At 38.2% G+C, this 15,476-nt stretch overlaps 2 long non-coding RNA genes across 2 annotated transcripts in view; one reads left to right on the forward strand and one right to left on the reverse strand.

Annotated features, from left to right (window-relative positions):
* LOC134296675 (uncharacterized) overlaps positions 1 to 15,067 on the forward strand; it is a 33,591-nt gene extending 18,524 nt beyond the window's left edge. The window contains exons 4-5 of the long non-coding RNA XR_010003495.1: positions 11,811 to 11,934; positions 14,559 to 15,067. This is a non-coding gene — a long non-coding RNA (uncharacterized LOC134296675). The remainder of the gene's footprint in view (positions 1 to 11,810; positions 11,935 to 14,558) is intronic.
* Positions 6,667 to 11,827, reverse strand: LOC134296677 (uncharacterized). Its single transcript, XR_010003496.1, has 3 exons — positions 11,639 to 11,827; positions 9,884 to 10,004; positions 6,667 to 7,109 (listed from the first exon to the last, which is right to left on the reverse strand). It is a non-coding gene; the product is annotated as an uncharacterized LOC134296677 (long non-coding RNA).
* Positions 15,068 to 15,476: the final 409 nt, after the last annotated feature.

Consider the following 15,476-nt stretch of genomic DNA (forward strand, 5'->3'; position numbering starts at 1 on the left):
TTGGTGGGCTAAAAGGGGTCGAAATGCCCTCTGTGTGTGGTGATTTTAACCCCTCTAGCCCCAAAAATGGAGTGGGGGGGGGGTTAACCTTGGAAGCCCTCTCATTGCCACCAATGGTTCTAAAATTTTAATTTTTTTCCTAAGCCAGATGAAAATTCTATTCGTATAGGTGCCTCAGGGACAAATACAAAACTGATGTAAAATGAATTAAACTACACAAAACAAACAGCAATTCCATACAAATGCATGCATACCACTAATTGACATGTAGACGCCAATGTCTGTGTGTGTGTGTGTGTGTGTGTGTGTGTGTATGTGTATGTATGTATAAAAGATATTCATAATCTCACCCCTTTTCCTCAGATTTATGATCATGCATTCTCTTAGGACTCAAAGTTAAGAAGAACCAAATTCTCCCATCAGTATCCCATTCTTACCAACAAATAAATAAACTCATGGTCACTAGTTCCTGGTTATCTTGGGCTAAAGTGTACCTTGGAAAAGTAATGGGCCTGTTAAAGAACCAGTGCCCTCTTCTGATGAGTCTTATATGACATCAAGGATTGCTAACCTCCAGTACTTAAACCAGGGGTCCCCAAACTTTTGAAGCCGAGGGCTGGTACACTATCCTTCAGACTGTTGAGGGGCCGAATTATCATTTGAAAAAAAAATACAAACAAATTCCTATGCATACCGCACATGTCTTATTTGTAGTGTAACAACAACAATGAAAGAACAATACAATATTTAAAAATGAAAACAATTTTAACCAACATAAACCTATCAGGATTTCAATGGAAAGTGTGGGCCTGCTACTGGTCAATGAGATAGTCAAGTTAATTAGGATTGTTGTTGTTGTGCCTTCAAGTCACGTCAGACTTTGGCCGAGCCTAAGTCTAAAATTAATTATTTATTTACTGCATTTATTTACTACATTTATATCCCGCCCTTCTCACCCTGAAGGGGACTCAGAGCAGCTGTATGTACATACAATGTATTATATTATTAGCATAGCACAATATTAGCATTATATATTACTATATTGAACTATACCACTATAATATTATATAATACGTAATATATAACATATAATTAATATTATTATATGGTATTATTATTAGTATTATATTGTATAGCACAATATTATTATCAATATTTTATGTATATACAATATATTATATTATTAAAACTGATATAAAAATATTATATTATAAAACTGAGGGCGGGGGCCAGGTAAATGACCTTGGAGGGCCGCATCCGGCCCCCGGGCCTTAGTTTGGGGACCCCTGACTTAAACTGAAGAGTGATCAGCTGGCATGCTCTTTTGCATTGTTAACTGGGGTGCGCTATTGAAACAAGCAGCCATTTAGATCTTCAAATACACGAAATAGTGCAGAATTAAACTTCATACCTCTCATAATATTTGCATGAATAAATTTGATGTATATATTTTATAACATGTGGGGATAGGTAATAAGAAGACTCAAAGGTTATTGTCTCAGTTATGAGACAGAGGATACTTTATAGACCTGTCTCCTATAGGAAGACTAAAAATTAAAATGGAAGACTATTTCTGCCTAATTGTCTCCAGGTATACCCATGGAAATAAAGCTACAGGAACTGTGATTGTCGGTGATTAAATGTCCTATTTATATACCTTTTGCCAAAGTGAGTAAGGAATTGGTTACAGAGGTTTTGGGGCTCTTCTACACAGCCATATAACCCAGAATACCAAGGCAAATAATCCACAATATCTGCTTTGAACTGAATTATCTGAGTCCACACTGCCATGTAAGCCAATTCAATGTGGATTCCACAGCTGTGTGGAAGGGGCTTCCGTTTTCTTCTACATCTGAGGCTTCTGAAGATGACATAAAATGGCCAGGAATAACAATTCATTGACTTATATCTAAATATTGTATCACTAGTTTGGAATACAAAGTAATGTGTCCAATTACACTCAGCCAGCAGCTTTTCGTGTTGCATAACAAACTTATTTTGAAGCTGAGTGGAGTTTTAAGAACAGTCTCTATTCATCATGTCAAAGAGGCAAAAGTCTAAATAGGCATATCGCCCAGTGGCTCCGGAGTACAATTTGGATAAAAGTTCTCCTAACCCAAATCTAATGTTTAGGATTCCAGAAAAGAGAGTATTCCAAGCCATGGGAACTATCAGTACCGAGAAGTCCCACTTCTGGATTGCTGTCGAATAGCAATCTGTAAATTGTGGAACATCCAGCAAATCTCCATCCATTGACCATAGTGATTGTATAGGTCTGTGTTAGGGAAGGTGGTACACCAGAGAATTTGGTTTCAAGTTTTTGAGAGTTTTATATATCAACAATTTTTTTTTTATTTTTTGGGTAATAAGCAGCTATGCAGTTGCTTCAACACTGGAAGAATACATGTGTGGCTAGGGAGGCATCCCATTCAGCATTCTGACTTTTGCTTTCTACATTACTTGCAGGCTCCAGACAAACTTAAGGGGATCTCCTTATAAAACATAGTACAATAATTAAAACAACAAAGCCTATCTAGACAGGCCCCGAGTTACTTAAATCCAGTTGACACTCATAGTTCAGAACGGGGGTGAGAAAACAAGAAGTGAGAGAAATCTACCCCTCAAAAGGGATATTCACTCCTGAAAGAGTTATCATGGGGAAAAGCTGTCTCTACTGAACCTTTACCACCAATCCTTGTTTCCACAACAAGCCACTTTTTTCAAATTCCAATGATCACAAGGATAGAAAGTGAGGTGAAATCTTCTGAACAGGAGCACATATAGCAAAACAAACTCCAAAAGGGTGTTAACCCTTCCCTATGCTTTTCAAAGCTTATGCACACACACACATATATGTATGTATATATGGCTGGAGTTACACTTTTAAAAATACCTGTTCCAACTTACAAACAAATTCAACTTAAGAACAAACCTACAGAACCTATCTTGTTCATAACTTGGGCCTGCCTATAGGCACATCCCCCCAGTTCTTATATCTACTACTGGCACACAGAGTCCCATCATTAGTCTCAGTTTGTTTGCTATTACAGCATCCATGGGCCAACTCTTGTTTCAGAAAAATAGAACGAATGATATCTCACACCAAACTCCTTAATTATCTTTCTGCCCAGCTTTAATCATAAATATTATTGTTAGGACGCTGAAACACAGTAGGCCAATGTTATTTTGTGCAGAGATCCCCACAATCAGGAATAAAATCACTATAAGACTATTTCTAAATTGACAGAGGTGATATGGGATAATATTGGAGTCAGCAACATTAAAAGTTGCTGAAATGTCAAGCAGGATCAACAGAGATTTGTTCATTGTCTCTCATGCAAGGATACCAAGGCCAATTCTTTCACTTGACCAGGCTTGCATGGAGATGGAATTCTTCAAAATAATCAGTGTCATACAATACGTAAACATATGAATAAATCTACATTTATTTATTTTGACATTGTTTCTCCAAAATCAAGGAAGCCTTTCTTCAAATGAAACTGGCAATACATGCACAGCAACAGTTGGAAATAGTGGAGTAAAATGTTATTCTAGTAACTCAGATATAGAGAGCAATTGCTAATAAATGTTTGTACATTACATTACATTTTACTTATTTTTTTTTTTACTATCGTATAAGTATTAATGGTACAGTTCCATTATCTGGGCGGAGGCCACTAGGAGATGCTAGAGAGAGAAGGATAGTCCATTTTATGGGGTGGAGGGTGGATTGAAGGAGGAAAACCATTTACCCCTGTTTTCCTGTTATTCCTCCTATGCATGTTCCTATTGTAGAAACAACCTTAATTTATGATAAGGGAAGTGGGGAGGGATAATAACCAGCAAAAATGTGGGGAATGGTTTTCTTCATTCAACTCCCTCCCTGTAAAATGGACTCTCTCTCTCTATCTCCCTCCAGTGGCCTCCACCCAGATAATGAAACAGTACTGTCTTCACCACTGTCCCTGGAACCTCAGGTGTTAGCCGTAGCCAGGGGAGCCTCTGCACAATTAAAACTTGTGCACCAACTGTGCCGGTACCTTGTGAAGTCAGATCTGGCTACAGCAGTCTGTGCCCTTGTCACATCTAGACTGGATTACTGTAATGTGCTTTATGTACATCTGCCCTTGAAGACCGTTCGGAAGGTTCAGCTGACCCAAAGATCTGCAGCCAGGCTGCTTACTGTAGCGCCATACGGGGAGCAAAAAAACCCCTTGTTACAGCAGCTCCACTGGATACCAGTGTGCTTCCTGGCACAATTCAAGGTGCTGGTTTTAACCTTTAAAGCCCTGAATGTTTCAGATCCAACCTATCTATCCAAATTCATTTCCCGACACGAGCCTGCCCAAGCCCTACGTTTGGCTAGAGAGACCCTATTCTCAGTGTGACCCCCATCTCAAGTGCAGCTGGTGGAAATGAGAGAGAGGGCCTTCTTCACAGTGGCTCCTCAGCTCTGGAACTCCCCCCCAAAGGACATCAGGATGGCTCCTTTCCTGTTATCTTTTAGAAAAGAAATAAAAACTTACCATTAGAAGGAAGCCTTTGGGGAAGACAATAGTTAAGCTGGGTTAAGTTAGGTTCAGGTCCAGCCTATTTACGTGACCGCATCTCTCCCTATGAACCTGTTTGAGCATTAAGATCTGCCAGGGAGGCCATCACAAGTATGGTTGGTGGAGAGGCCTTCTCAGTTGTGCCGCCCCCCCCCCCCCCCCGGCAGCTCTGGAATGCTCTCCACAGGGTGGTAAGCTAAGCTTCCACATTTTCAACTTTTTAGAAGGAATTAAAAACCTGGCATTTAAAACAAGGCTTTCACAATTATTCATGCAATCTAACGGACAGGGGACTTCAATGGGACTAAGTTTTAATTGGATTTTCATTTTTGAACCAGACCAGTGCTTGGGATCTTTTCATTCTTTTAAACATGATTACTGTTTATTTTCACTTATGAATGATGGTTGTTGTGTCAATTTAATATGTTGTTTTATTTTTATATTATTTTCTGTCACTTTTTTGTTGAGTTAAGTTAATTTTGTTGTTTATCTTAATAATTATTGTTTATGGTTTGCACTATTATTGTGTTGTAAGTTGCTCTGAGTCCCCTCAGGGAGATGGGGTGGGATACAAATAAAGTATTATTATTATTATTATTATTATTATTATTATTATTATTATTATTATGTGCAATGGTTGTGGAATGCAGCAATGAAACGGAGGCAGTTTTTGTTTAAAGATGGTTTTTAATAATGTCTTATCTCGTATTATTGTATCTAGATTAGTTGTACAGATTTTTATATGTATTTATTTATGTCTTTTGAATGTGATGTGGTTTATGTGGAATGGCATTGAATTATTGCCTTATGTTAGCCGCTCTGAGTCCCTCAACGAGAGACAAAGTAAATAAATAAATTAAGCCACAATGCCTTCTCATCACACTACTTACTCATTAGCTCTCTTTCACTTCTGTGCCAAAATGCCAGCAGTCAAGTAGTTTTAGTGGATGTGATTCTTCTCTCCCTTGCTAATCCCAAGATGGCTGTTATCTTTTTTTTTCTCTATTTCTTTTCTGATTTGCAAATTTATGATATATATATATATATATATATACCAAGGAATGCTGGGTAGGGCATGTTAGGCTGTGTGGGAGATTGACCTCAGATTTCCTACGCAGTGCAGCCACACTAATGCAAAGAAATGAGATAGTGAATGTTCTAAAATCAGTATATATACTAGCACGAATGTGAAGAGAGAGCAAGCTGGTGTGATAAAGTCCTAAGTCAAAGTCAATTTGATGTCAGCAAAAAAAAAAAAGTGAAGTCAATTTGCTTGTTTCTTAGGTATGGTCTATAGCTGCTTTGAGTCTCCTTGTGGAGAGAAAAAGTGGGGTATACATAAACATAACAACAACAACAACAACAACAACAACAACAACAACAACAACAACAACACTTTCATCAAGCTGGTCTCTTTCATGCCTAATCTTAAACTTCCTTGGGTCCCATGACAAAAGAAATATAAATAAAGCAAATAACAAATAATATTTCTCTCTGATTCTGCAGCTACTAGGGAATATTGTTTAAGTGCAGAGAAGTGTGAGTGTGTGCTTGTGTGATGGGTAGAGGGAGTTAATTGACTAGGAAACTGATAGGATGTGGAGAAAAGGCTACAGTTACAACAGCTATCTATCTATCATCATCATCATCATCATCATCATCATCATCATCATCATCTATCTATTGCAGTAATTGGGCAGATGCAATGGAGAACACTTGTCCTTGATTGTTTTCAAGCTGTTAAATGCAATAAAAATAATAAAACAGAAAAAATACACAGAATATAAAGTACATCAACATTTGAAATACATGAAAAATGACAAGAATGGCTGTTGTCTACTTTGAAAAAAATGTATAAAAGTATTGTTAAAGTTCTGAGGCCACCATACCATTTATGTAAACAGTTAAATTTGGTGAAGTGATTTCTAATTTGTACTTTAAAAAAATGATTGAATGAAACCTGAAAGATATTCAAAGAATTATTGAAGAAAGGGAAAGGGGGAGAGATAGAAGTAGTGGAATGAATAGGGGACTAAGCCCAAGTTTGGGTTACCCTGTTTGAGAAAATCTTTTTCGTCTATTAAAATACAAGATGCTGGTACTACTATTTTATATGAATAATATTTTTAAGGAAAAACATAGTGTGTGGATTAAAAATATGAATTAAAACACTTGAAATCTAGAGTGGAGTTTTCTTTACGTCTTGACATCTTGCGTATGAATTAATAGAAAATTAATAAACAAAAAGTGGGGTAGGGAAACAGAAACAGTTGTTAATAGGAATAATTCCAATGGCAGCCAAAATTTATGGCAAACAGTACACTTGCACAGAAGTCAGAAAAACATGCAAAGGAAAGGAAATTATTAAAGCAAAATCAAAATTCTGTTACAGAATAGGAAAAACAAGAGCCTAGAGTTTATTCACATACATGTGGAGATGTCTTCCCAATACATTGACGATCTGCTTGCATGTTTTCCTACCCAGCAGAGAAACGTTTGCAGAAGATGACTTCTCTGTACATCTATCTGGAGCGGGACAACAACAAATGATATTCAAGCCTGAAAAGAGCAATTGTAAATTATTGCATTTTCCATTAGTGAACTCACACAATAACAGCAATTTCATTGCCTTAGATTATTTTGACATCACAATATTTAAGAAATGAAACTGTGTATCATCTTTTACATCCTGCACAGCATGCCACTAATTCTACTTTCCAATTACCTGATTTCAATTTTCAGCTTTTTACAAATATTGATGTTAATGTAGCCTAGAATTCAAGGTTGCTATTTTTCTTGGCAAATCAAACAGCCTTATTGAACTGGAAATCTCACCCTTTAGCTATTTATTAATATAGTTTTAAAGGTATTCTCAGATTTTTGTTGGTAACTGCTCACTTAGGTTAAAATGCGATGCACTTGTTGGCTATGCTGCCCCAGAGGGACTGCAGTAAGACAGACTTACTCAAGCTTCACTTGAACACAGAAATGAAAATCAATAAACAATTTGAACTTCTCAGAAGAGAATTTTTCTCCTCTAATGAATATACAAGCTTGGTTACAGCTTAATTTAAAGATTGAATTTACTGTGTGTTTTTCCCTGCACTATAAGCATGACAAACACAGGTTCCAAATGACATGTCCCAGAGGGGGGCTTATTGTTAAAAACAAAAACTTGTCAACTAAACAACAAAAAACCACACAACAGCTGGCTATGTTAAAAAAGACAAAATGTGCTGCAGCAGAAAAAAAATGTGTTGTCTATAGCTCAGTATACAACCAGAAACGAATCCCAAATTGAACTTCTTCATTTATGTAATTTTTCTCAATGTTTATAACTAATTACAAAATCAATCAAAACTATGTCTCCATTCTGCCTTAGTCTTATCCACAATTTTTTCATTTCCTCATATTTTCCATCCTAGAGTATGCACCTTTGATAATTTAGGATATATGAGAAAGTGCACTTAGATCTTAGCACACTTTGGAAATCATTGAACTACAGTTCATAGAATCATAAAGTTGGAAGAGACCACATCAACCATCTAATCCAACCCCCTGCCACACAGTTTCAGTACCAACCTTGCAAAGAAATATCCTGCTTGACAGAAAATAAGAAAAGGGAGGTTGGGCTTCTGTAAAAGACTTTGGAAAAAGGAGCTTCTTTTTAGAAGCTTTGTTAACTGACGTATGCCTGTATTTATTTTCTGCATGTATCGTTCCTCATTTATGAAGCTCTAACATTTTTGTTGTTTATTTGTTCAATTGCTTTTGAATCTTTGTGACCTCATGGACCAGCCCACGCCAAAGCTCCCTATCGGCCGTCGCCACCCCCAGCTCCTTCAAGGTCTAGGTAGTCACTTCAAGGTTGCCATCCATCCATCTTGCCCTTGGTCGGCCCCTTTTCTTGTTTCCTTCTATTTTCCACAGCATCATTATCTTCTCCAAGCTTTCCTGTCTTTTCATGATGTGGCCAAAGTACTCATATTTGCTTCTAATATTCTTCCCTCCAGTGAGCAGTTGGGCATTATTTCCTGGAGTAGGGACTGGTTTGACCGTCTTGCGGTCCAAGGCACTCTCAGAATTTTCCTCCAATGCCACGGTTCAAAAGCGTCTATCTTCCTTCACTCAGCCATCCTTATGGTCCACCTCTTGTATCCATAGGTTACTACAGGGAATACCATTACTTTAATTATGCGGACCTTTGTTGCCAGTATGATGTTCTACTCTTCACTATTTTATCAAGATTGGTCATTGCTCTCCTCCAAGAAGTGAACGTCTTTTGATTTCTTGGCTGCAGTCTTTGTCTGCAGTAATCTTTGCGCCTAGAAATACAAAGACTGGTTGAAGCCATGCCCTTTCCCAGTCTTGAAGCAGTCTATTGTTCTGTGGTCTGTTCTTACTGTTGCTACTAAGTAGTTATAGATTCCTCAGGAGACAGACATGGTGATTTGGTATCCCCATACCACCAAGAACTTGCCACAATTTATTATGATCCACACAGTCAAAGGCTTTAGAATAGTCAATAGCTCTACCAAAGCATTTGCTATTCCTCAATACAAAATATATTGTGTATTTTTTATTTTTGTGTATTCAGTAAAAATCCCTTTTTAGAAATTTCTGTGTGGATGTAGATTATTGATTGCTATTTGCCTGAAACTCATTGTTTTCGAAGTCACCAGATTTTTGCAGTTGTGCATGCTTAGAGCATGTAGAAACTCTCAGAACATACTTGAGGTCCATTCACACACTATACAAATATAGTATTACATTCCATTTTAATTACCATGACAACATTCTATAGAGTCCTAGATTTGGCAGTTTAAGGAAGGACAAAATTACAAATCCCAGGATTCAATAGGATGCACAGATGACTGTTAAAGTGGAATAATAATGCTGTAACCATGTAATATGAATGCATCCTTTTTACCATGTTTGTTCTAGGATAAGGTCCTAGCAGAATTCCAGATATTTTCTGTACTAACCAAAATCCATGGTAACTATGGATTTTATCACACAAACCCACTATTCCATTAAAATAACTGGTAGTGGATCATTGAGCACTTTCGATATTGCACCTCTCTTGAATCATGCAGTTTTGCCATTTCAACAATTCAAAGTCCTGCATACTCTCATAACTCTACCTTCCCCAATACCTTTTTTTATTATTATTATTATTATTATTATTATTATTATTATTATTATTATTATTATTAAGAGCTATTTTAGAATTCCAGCTTTGAAAAATAAAAAAGGCAAATATTATTATAAATTATGAAATAAATGGAAAATGGACAACTTGGGATTAACAAGGGAGATGAGGAAGAACTCACCCTCTGACATCATTTTAATGCTGGCATGCTGATATGGAAGTGGAACGGATCCATTGCACCAAGGGAGGTGACAGAAACGTTGTTGGATTGATAACCCTTGATAGGTGTTACCCATTCATAGCTAGAGACAGGAAAATCACAGGAAGGAGGCCAATCAGTACCAGGATTCCCACAGAGTCATTTGATGTTGATCATCAACAAAGGTTGATAGTCCAGCTGTAATGCCAGTTGTCTGACTTGTGCAATAAAGTCTTATGTCAACAGCTAATTCAAATGCATTTATTCCAGGAAGCCTCTGTTACAGAAGATATGCATCCACTAGTCCTATTTATATCTTCCCTCCCTGTAAAATATTAGCATTGATGTCAAACTTTCTGGATCAGGTCAAATATCTGCTTCTCTTGATGTCTATCTGTCTAACCTGAAAGCTTTGTGTACATGAGGACCATGTATAAAGTTGAAGGCATTGAAATGAATCTTATTTCAGAAGCTTTTTGCATTGGCAGTGGAGTTAGTTTAGCAAAGTTAGCTATTTTTTGCATACAGGTTAGCCCTCCAGATCTTTGCGCTGGTCTATATTTGACACTGTGGCCCCTTAGAGGGGAAAATTATAATAAGTAGGGCAGTATTGCTTCTAAGGTACCTAAAACAGCCACAAATTCATTTGATTGCAATACAATATCTCAAATGCCTCTATCATGTGCACAGCTTTTTCCACCCACCCGGTTATAATCTCAACCTCACTCAAAGTGATTTCAAAAGCTTTTCATTTAAACTACTATTATTCTTTTGTCTACTGGGAGCCCAGTGCAAAGATGATGTCCTGTGTGCAAGAGGCAAGCAGGCTGAATAATAATTAATCAGCCCTACTTAATATTCTAAAGAAGAGGAGCAACAATCAGTTGTGAACCTCTATGTATTAACTGCCGGATCATTGTTATTCCAGAAGGCATCATAAGGCCAAATGCAGGTTACAACTGGTTTAGAAAATTTCTTTAATTAAGATACATGAAAGTTTAAGTCTCCCATTATAAATATCTTATTGTGAATATTAAAGACATAATTAAATGTCAGGGTGGCATAGCACTTTTATGTAATAAAAGGTGATGAAGTGAACTTGGAACCATTCATCTATTGAGGAGGTGAATCCAAAAATCAAAATATACTTGAAATGCACCTTTGATGAAATAGAAGTTTTAAACTTTTATAGGCACTTTAGTCTGTTACTTATTTAAAATCGTTCACCAGAAGTTCACTTTAAAACAAATACAAATGGATTTCAAGAAGTGTTTTTTCGAAGTACAGGTTGAGTATTTCTTATCCAAAATGCTTGGAAATAAAAGTGTTTTGGATTTGGGATTATTTATTTATTTTCAAATACCTGCCAATAATTACATAATGGCGTATCTTGGAGATGAGACCCAAGTCTAAACATGAAATTCATTTGTTTCATAGATACCTTATACATGTGTCTGATTGTAATCTTACTTTTTTAAAATTTTGTGCATGAAACAAAGTTTGTGTACACTGAACCAACAAAAAGCTAAGTATCACAATCATAGCCACCTATCTAGACCATTTTGGATTTTTAAAAAAATATTTAGATTCCAGTGCTTTAAAATGTCACTCTCTTTGCAGAAAAATGACAGTACTGAATAGTTTAGTTGCAGATACGTAAGGCAGACTATGTTGGATTTATAAAGACATTGGTGTCACAACAATAGCAGCTCCCAGAAATCAGAAGATTATTTTTACCTGCCTGTTCCCTGAAATTAGAATTGTCTTTTCCATTTCAAGACAAGTAGTTCTCTGAATGCACTGTGATAGCTTTTTGTGGACTGTGGCTTGTACTTATTTTCTTTCTGTTTGCCTGAGACAGAATATTTCATTTTTCCTCTGTGTCTTTCTTTGGCCTCTACTGAGCCAGCTGTCTGAGAGCCAGGATGCTTCCAGCTGAAGGACTATAAGAGCTACTTCATTAATACATCATTTTCTGGTAAGAAAAAAAGAGAAGATATGATGGAGAAAAACAGGAGGCTTACAATATGAAGGTGAGGCCTGCATCAACACTCCCCGCCTATCACACACATACACACACTGATAAAATATGTGAATGAGGCAGAGCAATTTATTTGCAGTTTCAATGTGGTCATTATTTAGAGTTTTGATCATAGACTTCATAGACCGAGACAATCTAGCTGGCAAAAGCAACTTGAATCCATGAGCAAAACTTGAACATAACATGAACATGGAAAAACTCTCAGAATACTTGAATACCAAAACCAAGACAAGAACTAGAGAACCCAGGTCTGACTGTAACTTAAATGCCACATTACCTGAACTGAAGCACAAAGAGCCTGTAGCTTCTAATATACAGACGTAAAGCATTACGTCTCCCCTGGAACCTTTGCTTCCCATGGAGGCATGTTGACCTACGAAGCTGGCTATATGCTTGAATTTGCAGGTGAGCCTCTTGAATTAGGTCAATGTCACCAAGTACATTCCCATGAGAATGTCTCATCAATTCATCTTCACTAGACTCTGGAGAGGATGATTCCAACTCCCTTGACTGGCTTTGAAGGCCTGGAGGATCAGAGGCCCATCTGTGCCTGTCTCGAAAGCAGTTTCACTTTTTGTCTCTGTATGAGAATGAATCCCAGAGCTTGCATCAGAATGAATCCCAGGAAAGCCCACAATCCCATCTGACTCTAAATCATCAGTGAACCAGGAGCCCCCGGTGGAGTAGTGGGTTAAAGCCTTGTGACTTGAAGGTTGGGTTGCTGACCTGAAGGCTGCCAGGTTCGAATCCCACCCAGGGAGAGTGCGGATGAGCTCCCTCTATCAGCTCCAGCTCCTTGCGGGGACATGAGAGAAGCCTCCCACAAGGATGGTAAAAACATCAAAACATCTGGGCGTCCCCTGGGCAATGACCTTGCAGACAGCCAATTCTCTCACTCCAGAAGCGACTTGCAGTTTCTCAAGTCGCTCCTGACACGAAAAAAAATCAGTGAACCCATCAACCCCTGCCTTCTGTGACTGCTGCTGAGCTACAACAAGTACATTCATTTTTATCCCATTTTGTTTCAGCCAACAGGAAAGCAATTCTTGTTGTTTCTGGTCACACTTCTTTAACCCATGATATTATGGACTTCATCACATTGATCCTCGGCTCTGTCCTACATGCTTGTAGGATGGAGCCATGATGGAGCCCTTTGGAGCCCATCACATGATGCAGACCTACTTCCAGCAGAGCTCTGTTCTGGCTCCATCCCGCAAGTGTCATAGGACAGAGCCCAGAGAACATGGGAGGTTTCCCATGTTCTCATAAGAAAAGTTGGGGAAAGTGAGTTCTGGGGGCGGGGGGGGGGGGGGAGCCAGGCAGCAATGCTTTCCTCGTGGGTTATGTGGGCCAACAGTTTCCCCCACTGCCAGCTGGATTTGCCCCACAGACTAACAGATGCCCCGGCTTCTCCCCAGCTTGAGTTGTTTAACGTGCTGAGGTTCTATGTCAAAATTACATACAAAAAACCTTCATTTATTTCAAAAAGAATACTATGTCAGAAGCTCCAGACCAGCATATATTTATCTCTCCAGGGGACCTGAAAATCTCTGACAATAATAGAATAATTACTTCCCTTCCCTTCCCCTATCACCTCTTGAAATATTATACTATGCACTCCAGAGTTTGGGCAGAGACGTTTCCAGACAATTATTCATATACTCAGACTCTGTCCAATACCTGTCAACTACTCCAGACCCAGGACAAAAATATACCTATTTTAAGACAGCCATTTCCCTCTCTCTGTATATCACCTTTTGAAATATGTTTCTAATGCATGCTTGTTTTAAGAGTCCATGGGAGGCTTAGCCATAAGAAGCAAAACCACTGACAGTACACTCTGAAATTAGTATTGTTTTTAAAATAGGAATAATGGTTTTTGTGACAGTTTGGATTTCTGTTGAAAATCTGGCCTGAATTATTCAGCAAGAGATTCCTTGGTTCTGTTGTGTGTGTCTGTATGTTTTGGGTATACACTAAGCCTACTGATTGTAGTATGAACTTTCTATTGTCCCATTAGCATGGCCAGAACACTACCTGATTGGGTTTTAGACTTACTGAGACTCAAAACAGCTGAAGGATAGAAAACAATGGTGTTGCTTTATTTGACTGGCAAGGGCAAAACTCCATAGCTGTCAAGTAATTGGGCATCTGCTGATGCCTGCTCTGTACTCAATTGAACCTTTACTGCACCATCCATATGATGGCCCAATCTCCAAATCTCTGATATAAATAACGGCACAGCCAACCAATTAACCAATTGCTACCCCATGTCATGGGATGAAACAAGCAGGCCACAGCAGCAACAGAACTTCCTGTAGAGACATGAAAAAACAATAGGATTTTTCCTCTGTTAACACTTAATCAGCCTCCATGGTGTGTATAAAACAAAGTCCAGAGTGGCATGCAAATAGCAACGGAAAGAAGTGTGAATATGTACATTTGCTCCTGTTGCAAATTATGTTGCAGGAGGTGCTAAAATCAACTTGGAAGGGTTTCATTAAATTGTATGAAACTGTACTTGAGATGAACAGATTGCATCTATCAGTATCAAAAATACACTCATTGCCAGTACAACTGTATAGTTGTATTGATCCTTGTTTCTATCTTTGGCAGGACGAGACTAGGATTTGGAAGGACAGCTATGAAGCAGTAGACAGACAATATCATGAAGTGCAAAGACATGTCATTGAAGAATGGCCATGTAGTTATATTTCCCATTTCTATACATGGTTGTGAAAGCTGGAGATTGAAGAGAACTGGAAGAAAATCAATACATCTGAAATGTGGTACCAGAGAAGAGTTCTGCTGATATCATCAGCTGACAAAAAGACAAATCAGTGGGTTCTAGAAAATCAAGTCTGCACTGTCACTAGAAGCCAGGATGACTTGACTTTAATTGAAATTATCATGAAAGGAAGCCATGCCCCTGAATCTGCAAGCCTGGAACAGGGCTCTCGTTGATGGGATGACTTTAAGATCTCCTCCTATTCATTGAGTCATCATAAGTCGAAGTCGACTTAGAGCTGCTAACAACAAACCTTGCAGGGTTGTAATAAGGATTATAGAAAGTCAACACAGGAAGCACTTGAGACACATAATATGTTACACAAATAAATATTATAATTGTGTGTTCATGTTGTCAGTTCTTAGTTCCTAGAGACAGTCATTAGATTTATTTATTTATTTGCTCCCTTATTGAAGAGTATCTATGCCCTGCTCTTGAACCAGAAGGATCCCCAGAGTGGCTTACAATTAATTGGGTTGACAGCTCCCTGCCCTCAGGCTTACAACCAAAATAAGACAGGACACACAAGAAAGAGGGGACAGTGGGACGGGAAATCAATTCAGCAGTTCATGGCTGCTTTTCTTTCCCTCACAGTGGTTGGGTTGGCAGTTGGAATGGAGGGAGGGACTCACATCTGCTGTTGGGGGCTAGGCTTGAGGAAGGTGAGTGTGTTTGCTTTCTCTCTATTATAGGTGATAACATTATGATCTCAGGTTGGCATTATATCAGCAATGAAAATTTTCATC

This window comes from Anolis carolinensis, chromosome 1 (assembly GCF_035594765.1).
Source record: "Anolis carolinensis isolate JA03-04 chromosome 1, rAnoCar3.1.pri, whole genome shotgun sequence".
NCBI classification, from domain to species: domain Eukaryota; kingdom Metazoa; phylum Chordata; class Lepidosauria; order Squamata; family Dactyloidae; genus Anolis; species Anolis carolinensis.